This window comes from Felis catus, chromosome C1 (assembly GCF_018350175.1).
Source record: "Felis catus isolate Fca126 chromosome C1, F.catus_Fca126_mat1.0, whole genome shotgun sequence".
Taxonomy (NCBI): domain Eukaryota; kingdom Metazoa; phylum Chordata; class Mammalia; order Carnivora; family Felidae; genus Felis; species Felis catus.
The window spans coordinates 134,982,636-134,999,782 of NC_058375.1; the positions used below are offsets into that span (position 1 = coordinate 134,982,636).

A 17,147-nucleotide genomic window follows, 5' to 3' on the forward strand; every position below is an offset into this window, starting at 1 on the left:
AGCAGTACAGTTGGGAGCCTGATTCAGATTCTGTGTCTCCCTCTCTCTCTGCTCCACCCCTGCTCGTGTTCTGTCTCTCTCTGCCTCTCAAATATAAATAAAATTGTTAAAAAAAAAAATAAAAAAAGAGAAGTGAACCAAGTTATGATAAACATGTAATTAAAAAAAAATTTAATGCTTATTTATTTTTGAGAGAGAGACAGAGCACAAGTAGGGGAGGAGCAGAGAGAGAGGGAGCAGGCTCCAGGCTCTGAGCTATCAGTACAGAGCAGGACACAGGGCTCGAACCCACATACTATGAGATCATGACCTGAGCCGAAGTAGGATGCTTAACTGACTGGCTACCCAGGCATGCCAACATGTACTTATTTTAAGTTCAACTTTTATTTTCACAAGACTTAATAAATATCAAACTCCCAGTCTACATGTTATATGTGTGTGTGTGTGGGGGGGCGTTTTGCCACTGGATATTTTAAAGTCACATTAACATGAAGCTCTCAAAGGTCAAATGAGGCTGCTTCCCATTGGCCTCACACTCCTTGATCCAAAGCCACATCCACAGAGAACACAAGGTCACTCCCAGTCTCCTGGGACCATGTTTACAAGACCATTCATCCACAGATTAGCAGAACAACCCAACTTCTGCGGTTTACTAAAGAATAGATCAATTTAGGTCATCCTCAACAGATATATGTTACTCTTCTATTGGAAAACAGTATGGGTGGACTCCTTGTAAGAGATACACTTGATCATTTCCGCCTGAGAGGATTAAAGGAGCTGCTGGCGTTAATGGCAAAGGCGCTTATGTGCAAAACTGTGGACTTCCCATCTTGTTTTATTTGTACTTTGTTCACAACTCCAGAGAAGTTGATAACAATGCCAATTAAATTTTGCCCTCACTGAAGTGTCACATATGTCCTAGAAACAGAGCTGGGAGGGAAGGTAGGGTGTGTGAGTAAACATTCTTCATTAGAAGGGGAAACGTTGTAAGTCACCTTTAGAAGCCAACTGCCTTGGACTCAAATTTCAGGGTTATCACCTAACAGGTAAGTAGCCCTGGGCCAACAAAATAACCTAGTTGAGCCACTGGTTTTTTCACTTATTAAATGGGAACTTCTTAGAGTTATTTTAAGGATTAGCTGAAATCGTATATGTATGATTGATGTATAAGAGAGACTATACATCAATAAATGCATTTCACACCAAGGCCATTTGCTTTAGAAAGAAAACACAGCTGCTTAGACTAGATACACTGGTTGCTGACGTTTTGAGTACTATCATTAGGGAGGGTCTCCTAACAATGTTCCAGAAGTAGTTGATAAATTCAGATATTATATTTACTTCTATTTCTGCTCTAAACAGCTACTATTGAATCACCACCTTGCACTGGTGGCTATGAGTGGTATGACTGGTTTAAAACCTTCCCAGACACTGGAGCAGTGAGGATGGAAAACCATGATGAGAACGGCAACCTGCCATCCTTTGTCACACCTTCTTTCTACTATTTCTGATTAGTGCCCTTGCACAAGGCACTCAGAGAGAACCATGAAGATATAGGGAAAAAAAGAGTTTGAGAAATATGTTTCAAGCAAGGTCTTTGGTGCAGAGATTTGAGAGCAGGCCAATACAAAACATGGTAGCAAAGCTTCAGAGAGAGTGGGGTAAGGAACAGGAAAGAATCCCATGCCTGGACAGTAATATCAAAATCTTCATTCAAGAATGTTTTCCCCTTGGGGCGCCTGGGTGGCTCAGTCGGTTAAGCATCCGACTTCGGCTCAGGTCATGATCTCGCCGTCTGTGGGTTTGAGCCCTGCATCGAGATCTGTGCAGACACAGCCTGGAGCCTACTTCGGATTCTGTGTCTCCCTCTCTCTCTGCCCCTCCCCTGCTCATGCTCTGTCTCTCTCCATCTCTCAAAAATGAACATTAAAAAAATTAAAAAAAAGAATGTTTTCCCCTCTTCAACTTCCTCTTAGTCAAAACACTATCTAGTTGTACCCTGCACTCAAGTACTGAATAGTTTCAAACAGACATGCAGGTATTAAGTGCCTATTGTGGTACTGCTCACATTTAACTGAAGGGTATTCTTGCCATACCTCACAGAAAGTAAAAGAAAATGGTGGGAAACATTGTGTCTTTTGACACAATTTGTTGTGACTCTTTTCATTTTTCTTTAACTGATCAGGCCACACAGGTAAACCACAAAAGCAACTCAGTGTTATCATGGGATAACATTATGATTTTACTGAAGAATGCTCTCTGTAAAAATAGTAATGCATTCATTCATTTTTCAAAACCAGTTAGAATTATGGGAATGAATTGGTTGAACAAGCTGCCTAGAGTACACTTTGTACTGCGTTCACAGAAATAGATAGCATCTTTCACAACAATAAAATCTACCCATAATGCCTTTTTTAAAAGAACTTTTCTACAACTACCAAAACTTGATGGAACAGTTCTTATAAGTTTAACTCACAGGAGAGAGTCTGAATAATATTCAAGGCATAAATCAGTGCCACACATCTCCAAATCACCAATTATTAACCTGGAGATCCTAAATGGGCTGCAGGGAGTCCTTGAACCCCTTGTAATTACATGGGAAACTCTGTGTGTGTGTGTGTGTGTGTGTGTGTGTGTGTATGGTTCTTACTTGCATTTTTCTAAAGACTAGAGCCCATTCAGTTCACCTGACTTCTAAAGGGATTATAACACCCTCATGAGGTTAAGAATTTCTTCATTCCTAAATATATTTTATATGACTGCTCTTTGTTAGGCCCTAGACTAAGCACATAGAAGATGTGGTGCTTGAACGCTACATTTCAGAGTCTAGCAATTGTTGTGAATATGGGAGGTGGGGTGGAATCAGTCTTCTTACTATCCTGCTAATTATCTTTCTCTCTTAATTCAACCCCACCCCATCTCATGTTCTACCTCAGATCTCACACTCCCCTTGGGACAAATTATCCTTCGTATAATCCACACTGAATTCCACCACCACACTTTCACTAATGTTGTTAGATCAAGCTGAGGTGTCCTCTCTACTCTTATCTTGAAAGGTTCTGTTCAAGAATTACCTTCCTCAAGATGCTCTCTCTGAGACTCCAGAATGTTGATGCTTTCATGTAACTTCATTTTTCATTCTTTTTACAAAAATTTTAATGTTTATTTATTTTTGAGAGAGAGGGAGAGGGAGAGGGAGAGGGAGAGGGAGAGGGAGAGGGAGAGGGAGAGAGAGAGAGAGAGAGAGAGAGAGAGAGAGAGAGAGAGAGACAGCATGAGCAGAGGAGGGGCAAGGAGAGAGAGGGAGACACAGAATCTGAAGCAGGCTCCAAGCTCTGAGCTGTCAGCACAGAATCCAATGTGGGGCTCGAACTCACAGACCCTGAGATCCTGACCTGAGCCAAAGTTGGATGCCCAACCGACTGACCTACTCAGGCGCCTCGCTTCATTTTTCCTTCTGAACTAAAAGTAAACTCTAGAAAGTAGGAGTCACATCTTACGGATAATATTTTTGTTTGTGTTCCTGCCTCAGTTGAGTCTACTCTAAATGCTAGTTTGTTTCCTGCTAGACAAGATGAATAGACTTAGGGATATCTCTCTGACCTAGATTATAACAGAAGCATAAAAAAGATCTTCTCAGAAGAGAAACTGGAAGAAAAAGATGTTAGGGAAGTAGAGGAAAACAAATGACGAGAGAAGAGTCAGCAAAAGAATAAGTGCCAAGAGAGACAGGAAGAAAAGAGTGCAACTGGAAGTACACCAAAGGTCCTGGGCTCTCCATGGAGGGTGATTGCGGATACACCACAAAGCTCTAGGAGTATTCTCAGACCTTAGGAGGTAGGCACGATGCTGTTACTAATTGCAGGCAGAAGAGAATCCTCATGGAACTTGTTCATGCCTGGGAACAAAGCTGTAGCCAAGCTAAGAGGCACGGTGTCTTCCTACAGCATGAATCTTAGTAGGAGATGAAGCCTGCCAAGATTCATAAAATGTACCCACTTCTGTTCATTCCAGTGGGAATGAATGCTACTGCCAGACAAAGTTCATAATGCTGTGGGGCTTAACCAGGGTGCACATCGGAAGTTTTAAAATACTGGGGGAGTTTTAAAATACTAATGATGTCTAGGACCCATCTCTGGCAATTCTGATTCAATTGATTTGGGATAACCCCTGGGCACTGGTATTTGTTTATATCAGGTGATTCTAATGTGCCACCACAATGGAGAACTGCTCTAATTGCTATCTAGGAAGATAATTCAAGGACTTGGGGAGAAGGGTATAGTCGGGAGGGAGGGGGTGGGTGTGGATGGGTGGTATTTATCTCTTTTTTAAAGGGAAGGTTATAACTGTAGAAGCAACAACAGGGTATAAGGAGCAAACAGCTGGCTACATGCACAGTGCTAAGAGTTGGTTTTATAAACAACACAGGGAAGAATACATTAGAAAAAAGTGTTCTTCAATGAAGCTAGGAAAGAATATCCCTATTTGCCAGTATCATCAAAAAGCCTCAAAGCTAAATTTTAGAAGGGGGAGAGGGAGAAAAATCCCTCAGACACAACTGTAAAACCTGAAACTATGGGGGACATAACACAGGAGCAATTGGTAAAAATGCCTGGAAAATTTCAGGGAAAATAAATAGAAGATAAAGGGAAACCAACCCCTTAGAGCCTAAGGGGTCCTTAAACAATGCACAGAGTTGAACGTTAAGAGGTTGATTTAACTTGGAATTTTTGCTTCTAAGATACTGCAAGGCAACAGGGGAGGGGAAGCGGGTCATGAGTAAGAATGTAAGCATTGACTCCCTGCTACCTGAGGAAGGCCATGCAGGTGGTGAGTGCTGCTTTCACTTTCCTGTCCCCGTGCTCACTCCGCTTCTCGTGGGATGCTAGGCCCCCCGCCCCAGCCATAGCAATGCTCAGGGTCTAGGCTGAAGCCCGAGCCAAGGTAGACGTGTTCCATGAAAACCTGTGTGTCAAGACAAAGAACCTGCTGGGAGCCGCCTCCCCAAGAAGACTTCTGAGTTGGATGCGTTTTTAAAGGAGCCAACTCTCAAGGAAGCCAACCTGAGCAATCTGAAGGCCTGGTTGGACATCCAAGTACCTGATACAACCAAGGAGAAAGAGAAGGAGGAGTGGAAGAAACAGCAGCAGAAGGAGGACAAAGATGAAAAGAAGAAAGGGGAAGATGAAGACAAAGGTCCTCCTTGTGGCCCAGTGAACTGCAATGAGAAGATCGTGGTCCTCTGTCAGTGTCTCAAGTCTGAGATCAAGGATGCCATTGAGCCGGTCAACCTGGTCACCACCTGCAGATACCTCAGCTCTAGGATGGGAACAGTTCTGGAGTGGCTGTCCAGGAGAAAGTGTTTGAACTGATGACCACCCTTCACAGAAGCTGGAAGGCTTCCGCACTCAAATCTCCAAGTGTTTCTCTGAGTGGTGCGATGTTGTGACCAAAGCAGCCAAGCAGCCCCATGTCGGTGACTATAGGCAGCTGGTGTGCAAGCTGGATGAGGGAGAGTATCGGGACGTCTGGCTGATGGTCACGGAGATCCGTGATGCTTATTCTGTGTTATATGATATCATCCTGAAGAATTCTGAGAAGGTCAAGAAGCCCAGGTACGAAACAAAAGGAATGATCTATTGAGACTCTCCTCTTATTCTGTAATAGGCCAGCAGAGACCTTCCTCTCATTTACACAGGACTCCAGACTTTCCCCTCCCTATCTTCGGCCTTTTGAGGTGACTCCCTCCCCTTGCCTCCCAGGCATAATAAATGGTCATACCACTGCTCTTAAAAAAATGAAATAAAATAAATAAAGGGATACAAGTATTGAAGTATTAGGACTCTGGGTTCAAACCCTGGGCTTATCATTTATTACAGTGTAGCCCTGGGGCAAGTTACTTAACTTCCTCAAGCCTGAGTCTCCTCATAGGTAAAATGAGAGAATTGTATCTACATTCTAAGAATTACTGTCAATAGGGGCACCTGGGTGGCTCAGTCAGTTAAGTGTCTGACTTCAGCTCAGGTCATGATCTCACGGTTGGTGGGTTTGAGCCCTGTGTCAGGCTCTGTGCTGACAGCTCGGAGCCTGGAGCCTGCTTCAGATTCTGTCTCCCTCTTTCTCTGCCCCTCCCCCATTCTCTCTCTCTCTCTCTCTCAAAAATAAATAAAACATTAAAAAAAGATGTTAAAGAATTACTGTTAGTTTGTATCAAATGAAGTTATAGATGTTAATAACCTATACCGAATGTGGCACATAGTAATTATCTAATACTAGCTTTTTAATATTAGTGCTATTATCTAGAACAACACCTGGCCAAAAGGAAAACTTCATCCAAAAGAAAAAGATTAGCTCAAAGTAGAGAGCTATGTATATTACAAAGTTCATAATATCTGTCTTGTAGATTATAAAACCAAGGGTGAAAACACTTTAAAGAAAAGAGAAAAAACAGTGGTGATATATACACATATTTCTTTTGGGAAGTGCATTGCAGGCTGCCAGGCCAGGTAGAGGACATGGTTTGGTAAGAGACTACAAAGCAGGAACAGAAGTAACATAAAGTAGTGGTGGGGGGGACTTCAACCATGAGGACACCATCTGGAAGGCTTGCTCGCTTGGCAAAAACACAATATTGGGTAAATTCTTGACTTACTCTGCTAAGAGTTTAAGCTCTAAAAAGGCAGATGAAACAAGTAGGGAAACTACTTTTCTGGACTTAACTCAGACAATTTGAGATGGAGAGGTGAGTAGGGGATGTGGAAATGATCAGGAACTTGAAAGAAAGTGACTACTTCGTATCACAAAGCTCTTAGCAACAGAGGAAAACTACAGGGAGTAAACAGAATTTGGTATGTGCTTAGCTCAGAGATACATTTCAAAACCCTGAGAACAGATAGGTTTTACGCCACGGAAAAGATGGTGTGGGAAGTGTGGTATGCGTGCAACCGCGTGGACACAGAGCAGAACTGAGAGGACAGCACCTGTTCAGGTACCAGGGTTCTTACACGGTCAAGGACTCCACTTGTTTTCTGCTGCTTGGTCTGTGTTCAAGCGGGTAGCATTAGGGTGGATGGGCAGAGTGAGGAAATCTCACTTTGGGTCTTTCTAAGGTAAGACATATGAACAATCAGACTGTCCCCTTGGATACACAGAGCACTAAGATACCCACCAATGAAAGATTCTAGGATTATTGTTTAAATCTCTCCCTGAGTTAGGATAAAAGGCCTCGACATAGCAATGCAACTCCGGCTTCTAGGATTTAGACTATGTCGCCCCAGCAAGGGCGGGTGCACACACACCACTGCTCAGCCCTTGCCCGCTGTGTACCTAGTGTATGGCCTCTAAGCTCCAGGGAGGATTCTGCCCTGCTCACTTCTGTGGTGAGGCCCCTGGCAATGAAACAGTTAATCATTTGTCCTCAGTTGCAGTTCAGAGTGGTTTAGTGGCCTGTGTCTTAGGTCATACTTTTTTTGTTTAGGTTGCAAGACAATGAGAGGTGGTGGATGCTGGATGCTGGATGCCACTCGGTCTTCAATCCCACCTGCAGTCCATTTCCCCGGAAAATTCTACTTGAAAATGGAAAAATGTCCCACTAGTTTAATTGAAGTTGCCGATGGTCCTCACTCTACCCTACCAAAAGAACGCGGCTTCATTTGGAAAGGGAGTTCAATTAAAATCCACATTGTTCTCCGGTTTCCTCTCTTTCCTTTAAATTACCTGCTGCTGGAGCCACTGTTTTGTTCTGTCTCATTTTTGTTTGAAGGGGAGGGGGTTGGAAATGACCACTTCAACGACAGCCGGAAACAAATTCCCTTTTCTTGAGGTTGGTCTCTCAAGTACTTTCCCAACGTTCACTGACAAGGAAATTTATTCATTCTGATGTATAGCTTAGCCATAGCCTCTAGTCATCCGTAATAATAGATAGCACTGCAGCCCTCAACAGAAATGGTTTTTAAGCTCCAATATAACAAAAATATTCTATACTTAAGAGCACACATGAAATAGCTTTCATTTCCTTATTCAAAGATTATATACCTTAAAAAAGCATTACATTTTAATCGCTGTTACAATTTAAACTTATATAAAGGCTATAGTTATTTTATAATAAGAAACAATCACCAGTGAATATCTATATGTCAAATGCGAAGAACATAATGGTTATCAATTCACAGGGGAATTTAATCTAAGTTAACACTTGACAGATGTTTAGAACCTTTGAGGCACATATCTGTCAAGTTTCAAAGAGGCTAATAATAATGGTGTAAGAAAAGTTTAAATATTTTCTTCATCACAACAGTTTTCAGAAAAGTATCAGCTTATAATCTCATTCGAAATGCTCAAGAAAAAATTAGATCAATTTAGTTAAGAGTATTTACACTCTGAACATTTAGGTCCTTTTCCATCTATGCCTGAAAGTTTCATGTACTTTTGCTAAGAGACGCTGCAAAGAAATGGGCATTTGAAAGCAAAGGAGACTCCTTAAATCACCTGGTCCTTCCTTATTTTGCTGTATCTTTGGATTAAATTAATACCAGGATACCAGGGCATGTAATTTGCCGGTCAGTGGAAATCCCTCTCGTCAGGATATTAAGAATTGCTGTCTCCTTTAGCTGGACTCCTTTTGTATTGTATACAACACAGAGGGAAATGCTATCATAACACTTCAATAGTTAAGTGACTTTATGAGAAAAATAGTTCCAAATGTTTCCTAAAACCCTCCAAACCGCACCAAAGAACATTATCGTAATATTATGTTTCCCCATTGCCTCCATTATTTAAACTTGCTTCTCTTGAAATGATACTTGGATGAGAAACTTAGGTTTATGTAATATATAAATTGTTGCAAAAGGAGAAGCTTGGGCTGCATAATTATTATATATGTAGACATGCCAGATAATTTAATGTTTTCAAGAGCTTTTCTTTATTAATTGACATAAGAGTATACTTAACGCTTTGGGGAGAACTTATTTTTGTGTCTCTAACCTAAGCTATCCAAATAGGCATGTATAATTCTATTAGATTTAGCACAGAACACAAACAACAACACCATAAATAGTTACATATTACATCTAAAAGATATCTGGTTGTTGATACAGTACATATAACCCACATATACTGTATATCATTCATCAAAGTAGCATAACAATACATTTTAGTGAGTTCAGCATCAAAAAGAACCTTAATGGTAGGTTAGCATCAGATGCAGGCCTATCATGCTCCCTCTGCAACTGTAAACTGCCCATTTGAAGTGCTTTTGCAACAGGCTTTTGGAGGCGGCAGGGGCTGGGGCGGGGGCAATTACAAGTAGTATGTCCAATAAATAGCCTTGAAGTACAAATGGCCCAAATGTCCATCAGTCAATAAATGAACAAACCAGTGGGAGAATATACATACTATGGAATATTACTCAGCCATAAAAAGGAATGAAGTACTGATACATGATGGAAGATGGATGAACTTTGAAAATATTTTGCTAAAGGAAAGTAGCCAGACACAAAATCACATGTTGTATGATTCCATCTATGTGAATAGATAAATCCATAAGGACAGAATACAGATTGGTGGCTGCCAGGGCTGGGGAGAGAGAAATAGGAGAGAAAGTGCTTAATGGGTGAGGGGTTTTACTTTGGTGATGAAAATGTTTTAGAACTAGATAGAAGGGGTGGTTCTATTCTATTCTAATGTTCTACTGCACAGTTGTGAATGACCTAAGTGCTAACGAACTGTTCATTTTAAAGTGGTTATATTTTAAGTTATATGAATATCATCTCAACACATTTTTGCAAAAAATTAAATGGAAAATATTTACCATCTATCCATGAGAAGCTGTGCATCCTTCAGTGCTGACTGTAACATAAACAGCAAAAACACACTCTGTGTGTGGGTGTCCCCTCACCCTTCACTTGAGGCCAGCTCATCTCCAGGCCTTGGCGGGGGGTGGGGGGGGGTGAGGGGGCGGGGGTTGGGGGGAGTGGGGGGGGTTGGGCGGGGGTGGGGTGGGGGAGTGGGGGAGTTGGGCGGGGGTGGAGTGGGGGAGTGGGGGGGTTGGGGTGGGGGGAGTGGGGGGGTTGGGCGGGGGGGTGACGGGGCGGCGGGTATGCACCCAAAGCTGAGGGATCTGGTGGTGACACCACCGAGTCAACCAGCCAGAAGGAGATACTCAGGGCTGTGGGCACAGGGGCAGAAAACAAACAAACAAATGCCCTAGGGCCACTCTGTTCTGTTTTAAACTTCAAAGAACCATCTATCTGAAATTTTACATACAATATTCCACAGACACGTGTTTGAGATAACCATCTCAAAATGTAATATAACACTCATCAGTGACTACGATAAATGATTTTGTACTTTATTATCGAACTTTTTTAGACATATGTAATGCATTCAGGCAGAAAGAGAAAAGGATTCCGGAATTTTGGCAATCTGATAAAATGGATATAGAAATCTCCTTAGAACAACTCAATGGTTCAATTCTCATTAAAAATCTTTCTGTAACACAACACTTCAATTGCTAGATGATTTTAGAAAAAAAAATATGCCACTGTTTCCATTTCAGAAAGAGTATGGACTTGAAACTAGAAGTACTTAGCTTAAATCTCAACTCTACCACTTACTGTGTGACTTTGGTAAAAAAAAGTCAGTCTCTTTGAACCTCAGTTTCTTTATCACGAGAATGTTGATAATGCCTCCACTTGTGTGAATTAAATGATAATGGCTATGCCTGACACATGGCAAGTACTCAAGAAATGTTTTTTCCTTAACCTCATCGGCTTCCTTCCCCAGTGAAAGATATCTATTCATAATCATTCATTATTGTGAACATCATATTAACTCTATAAACAAGGATGCTTATCCTGTGAGAAGAGTTTTTCCACTATACTTTGAGACATTTCACAGCATTTGATATATACATAAAAATTGGGGAGTGGAGAAGGAGATAATTAGATAGCAAACAGTTTGAAAAATGTCCTTAAAAGATTTTGCGCATGGGTAAATTAAGAGTCTAAGAGTTACGCCCCAAAGTTAGGATGACATAGCCATGACTTAGTTACGGTGACATAGAGACATAGCAACACAGCCCATCCCAGGCAGGCAGAGACCATGTTATTCTGTAAGTAGGTATTAGTTCTACAAATGTTTTGCTTCTCCAATAGTTTAAAAACAAGAATATAACTGTCTCTGTACCTGTAGAACATTTAAGAACATGAGAGAAAGTGTAGCTTCCTTTTAAGCAATTTAGCCATTATTGGGTACTTTTACAAAAATAAGAAGCAACTACAGAGTATCCAATATCGTGTGCAATGGAACATTCAAAAATAATTCGGAGAATACTGTTCATGCTCTCCGAGGAACTTATGATGTGGGGGAGGGCAATAACAACAACAGCAATGAGACTTGAAAAATACAGAGTTTCATAAAGATTTAAAAAAATAGTTCCTATTTTTTCCTGTGGCCTTACCATACAGTTTTAAGCTGATACTATATATAGGATAATACACACAAGTATATACATATGTGTGAGTGTATGTGTGTGTGTGTGCATGCGTGTATGATACTATATATGGATTTTAAGTTTCAATAGAAATTAAATTTGTATTAGGTTAAAAATTAAAAATAAGGAATGGTGTGTGGATTTTACATTAATTTTTAAGAGTATGAAGGAGCCTAAGATGGAGAGGAAGAGATTGTTTATTTGATGGTAAACACACATGTATAAAAATCTTTGTTTTTACTTACTTTGTGTGAAAAATCACCCTACTCCCCGGCATTTATGTAACTTCTGACATTGGTGACTACAAAAACTAAAATTTTTATACAGCCATAGAATTGAAATTGGAGAGGAGCCAGAGAAATTACTTAATTTTAACCCCTCATCTTTGAGGTAGAGAGCCAAAGGTCTAAAAAGCACCTTTTCCCAAAGTGTGTTGTGGAATATACTAGCTCCTCAGGATTTTAGTAAATGCTCTATGAATTTTTAAAAAAATGTGGTTAAATATTAAGTTTTGAAATATTAGATTAAATATTAGATTGAATCAAGTTAGTTTTACTTACTTCAGGGATTCTCTGACTTAAATATGAATGTGCTTGGTGAATATTTACAGGGAGATAAACTGTGAAGCGGTGTCCCTGCACCTCTTTTCTTTCTTTCTTTTTTTTTTTTAAGGCTCATTTCATGGATCTACATGAATAGAACACATTTTAGGGAACACTACTCTAGAAAACTTAAATCAAAGATAAAGCTAAGGCCTTTTGACTCTGTCAAGGGATTAGAACCATGTCTTCAGGCTTCTGGGCTAAGGGGCTTTCTACTATTATCACTCTGATACCCCCTGAAAGAGGAAAAACAAGTCTGAAGTTTCCTCTAAAATCAACAAATTTGGCAAGCTTTATTCTGCAGTAAGTTCTTTGTTTTGTTCAATAATGGAAAATAAAAAATGTCTTTTCTGAGAAATATTCGCAAATCAAATATGCCCTTTGCTTATAGTTGTGGGGAGTGATGCCACCAAGTCCTTGATATCATCTCATGTAGCCACAATCTTGTCCTGTCTTGTGTCTGGGTCACTCCTGTTTTTAAGTGGAGGTTTACAGGGACCGGAAAGGCAAAGGAGCAACAGTGAGTGCCGTAATATCCATTTCCAGTACACTGACCAGCACTGGCCTTGACTTTCTTAAACTTTTTTCAATTGACATGGTTTCTTTTTAAAGTTGACCCAGTAGGCTGAAGTCTTAGAAACTTGTACTTTGGAAACCATTTGATGAAATGTCATTGAAGCTACTTGTATACTTCTGGAAAACTATGGCTGACTTGCTGAAAACCCGGTCTGCTTTAAGAAATATATGCCATTCAGAGTGATAAAAATAGGGGCTACGTATTCTCGATTTCTAATAGCAGAGACTTATGCGAGAAATATGTTCCCTTTGCTTCCATGCTTCTTTTTTCCTTTAAATATTCCACAAAAGAAGGGAATCAAAGTTGACTTTTAGAATACTTTTAAATTATTCTTAAAGTTCAAAGCAGAAAGTGCCCTGTATTCAGTTTCAACTTTAGATGCCTGTGTGTGCAAATATGCGTGCGTATGTGAATGGCAGCGATGATAACACTTAGAATACAATAAATCCTCGTGGCTCTTGTTTTAAAGAAACTGTGCCCTCATGACTGTTCTACTTCATTATCACTTGTGTCTGCATGAGTTAACTTGCACTTGACATCATTCATTTATTTCACCAGACTTAATGCCACTTTGTAAAAGAAGAAAAAAATGTTAAAAAAATTTTTTTTCTATTTGTCCTACTTGGAGGTCTAGGACTCCAACTTGTTTTTTAAGGATATTCTCTTCTAATTTACTGTACACACTAAGAGTATCTATGCCAGTGAGCTATGTTTGTCACTAAGACCCTAAAAGTTCATGGCCGTAAAGATAAGAGGATCTTGCAGTAAGGTGTCAGAAAATCCAATAACTGGAATGAAAGAAAAGAAACAGAAAGAAAGATGGCATGGAGCAAAATAAGGGTTTATGAGGAAAGAAGCTTAGTAGGTGAAAGTCTAGAATCCCAAGGGTGGGGGACCGACAAAGAAGACTTCAAAGAAAGGACTCAGTTATCAGATGATGGGAAGAACTCAAACCCAAATACCGACACACCTGTCAGTGGCTCAAAGCTCCCTACCCATCACAGAAAATGCAGGGCATGACTCTTAGACAGTGTGGCAGATTTATTATTATTTTTCATTTCACTGAAAGAAATACACTGACATAACTGATCTCTTCCAAAATGCACTCCAATTAGGTTGATATCATTGGAAAATATGGAGTACATTTTTGGTCTTCAGAGGTGGTCATATACTTGTTTCTTCCATTCAATCATTCATTCATTTGTGTTCATCTTCAAGGAAGACTGTGCCAGATACTGTCATTGCCCTTGGGAATTGCACAAACCATTATAATGAATATGCTCAAAATTACTAAACTGGGGGGTTGAGGCATTTTTAACTTCTAACCAGAAGTCAGAGTTAAAAAGAGACTGACTGTGATGACTAAGTTGAGAAATATCTTAGGTCACAATAAGTACTAAAGTTTACTTTGGTGGTTCCTAAACTATTAGTGGAGGCCATTTCCCAAAATATTTTAAGAAATAACATCAGCACTGAAGTAACTGTAGTTTTGTGAGAGCACGGTTTGAAGACTAACACTCATCTGAATGAATAATTCAAGAGAAAAACATTCTGTAAATATCTGCCATATACAAATAGTACAATACACTCTAGGAAGGAAGCTGCATAAAGCACAACCCTCGCCGCTAGGACATTTATGTTCCAATAGAAAATAGTTAGAATGAACCATAATATAAGACAGACTCTAAGCGCCACATCTGTTCTTACTACTAGCAAACCTCTTCAGGGTCTTATATTTGGCATTGTTCTGTGGATACAGTGATAAACTAAATGTGGCCATGACTTCAAGGAGCTCACAATCTAGTGAAGTAAAAAACAAACAAACAAACAAACAAACAAACAAACAAACAAACAAACAAAAAGAAGTGGAAAGGTTAATTGTAGTGTTATGTAATAAGGGCTGGGATCAGAGTGGGTCCAGAGCAAGTTGGAGCATGGAACAAGTTTACAGGAGGCTTCCTAGGGGCACTGCAGGATAAGTGAGGGAGAGCCCCAGGGGGAGGAAGGATACATTTGAGGCAAATGATGGAATATGGGGGAGGTGGAGGCAAGGGAGAGTAGAACCAGTCGGGGAGTTTGGTTCCCCAAGGTAGGATTACTGTGTGTATAAGGAGGTGGGACCAGAGTGCTGGGAAAAAAATTGCAGAGAGAATCACGTAGGCCCCATACATAGGATGCCCTGCTATGAAGTGTGGCCTTTGTCGAGATGACAAGAACAAATGACTCTCTATGTGAGTTCCTAGAGAAGATGCCTTTTGCTTGGTATGTTTTTTGCAGGGCAACTTTCAACAGTATGAGTGACACTTCAGTTCGGTATAGGCAGGCCTGTTGGGGGAAGGGTAAAAAGAAACTAAGGGCTAGGCTGCATTCAGGCACAGGGGTCAGTATTTGTCAGACAAAGGACAGAGGCGGGAAGTCAGTCCAGCTCGAAGGAGGGACAGTGGTTAGAAAGAAGTGAGATAATACTAGAGATTGTGGAAGGCCTTCAGGGCAAAGGACTTGGCAAGGAGCTTAAATGTTATTCCATCCCCCAGTGGGACAGGTGAACCTGGATTAACAGAGAACAGTACCACTATTTACAGGAAAAACAAAATAAAACAAAAACAATGACTGCAAAAGCAGAGACAGAAAGAGGAAGAGAAGCTGGTCTTAGAAAGAATGTGAAGAGTTCTGTTTTGGTCTTATGTTATGGATTCATCACACCTCCTAAGATCATAAATACTGAAAAGGGAACTTGAAGTTACCATCTCCTTTTGGTGTGTCTTGTATGACCTTGGAGTTTGCGAAAAAGCCACTTGTCTACTAAAAGATCTATTCAAAACACCAAAGGGTTTCATAAAGGACTCACAATGGCTAACTTGGGTTAAGAGTTTCCAGGCACAGTTAACCCAAGCTAAGCTTTTTTAGTTCACCTGAGGAAAGCATCTGTCTCCCCCTACCCCTTTTTATTTTCCTTAATGGAAAATATTCGAAAACCTTATTCATTCATTTTTGAAATGACCACAGTTTGGAGTGGTTAGTTTCTATATTGATTAGAGTCTTTCAAGTATGTGAATGTGTATATGTATGAATATATATACGGTCCACCAAGCAGAAGATGAGTAAAGTCTCATTAGAAAATATGCAATAAACAGGTTCTTTTTGGAACTAGCCCAGCAAGGTAAAGTTCCTGTGCCAGCATCTTTTTGCTGTCACTTTGTCAGTAACAGTCCTAAATTGTCTACTTTGTTATCTTTAAGAGATTGCTTAAAATTAATTGAACTTGCCTTGATTTTTGTAAATGGTATAAAGCCACATTCACACAGCACTATCTGCAATGACATTGCTTAAGGAAAAAGGACAATGGCTATGAAAACTTTTAGTGTACATTACCTGTCAAATCTGTAAACTGGGCCCCAGCATCATATCGGTTTTGTTAGAGCAGTGGTATTTGCTAAATTATAGCAGGAGACAGGCTCTTTAAATAATTTTTTTTCCTTGTGGGTACTCAGATCAAAAGAAAGGTGTACACTTTATTTTTAATCCCATTACTTCACATGAGCCCAGACAGAACATCAAAGACAAGGTATGCAGGTTTAACCATTAGCATCAACATAATCCAAAGTTGAAAATCTCTTCCAGATAGCTACCTCACTTTGAAATAGACCACATTTGTGTTGGGCAGAGTCAATATTACCATGTTTTAACTTTCATTGTACTTAAAAAAGAAAAAATATCCAAGATATGTGATTGTGCCTTACAGCATCAAGCATAAGTTTGTAGGACAATCTGATATTATTAGAATAAATGCAATTCACATCTATTTTTTTTTCTTTATAGTTGGCCCAGACGTCCATCTCAATTTCATGAAAGGGAGGAACGTGAATGAAATGCAGTTGCAAATCGTATTTGAGGAGGGCAATGCTTCTCCACATCTGAACTCTATTGAAAGCTCATGAGTAAGAACTTGGGCAACAAATCCTTTCTGTTCAAAAGATATGTCAGTGGAGAAATTCTCAGAAAATAGCACACAATTCATCAGAAATCACACATTTCTTTTCCAAACCAGATAATAAAAGAAAGTTGCAGTTTTGAATTCTTTCCAAGGGGAACTAAATATAAGCATATAAAGCAATTCATAAAGATTTTGCATTAGAAGATGTACCATAAACAGTGGAGAGACATTAAAAAGTACTTAACAACTGGAGAGTCTGGGCACCAGCCATCAGATTATATGACAGTGAAGTAACTGGGACATACATATTGGTACATTTATAGCCCTTGCTTCAAAAATGTCCACAACTCTTAGATGAAATGAAGCTGATTTTGTGCAAATATGTGGTGGCTGACTTGAGATTTCCCAGTAATGTCATTATCATCAGCACACCAGCAAGAGCGAAGGTGCATTAAGTTTCCAGTACAACAAGAAGGTAGAGGAAAATGCAAAGGTAAAAAGAAATGTGGGGCTCCTGGGTGGCTAGGTTGGTTGAGTCTGACT

At 40.0% G+C, this 17,147-nt stretch overlaps 1 protein-coding gene and 1 pseudogene across 13 annotated transcripts in view; one reads left to right on the top strand and one right to left on the bottom strand.

Annotated features, from left to right (window-relative positions):
• The window catches only part of GTDC1 (glycosyltransferase like domain containing 1), a 422,851-nt gene that overhangs the window by 114,042 nt on the left and 291,662 nt on the right, over positions 1-17,147 (bottom strand). The window lies entirely within an intron of this gene.
• On the top strand, positions 4,822-5,643 carry LOC101097008 (annotated as a pseudogene).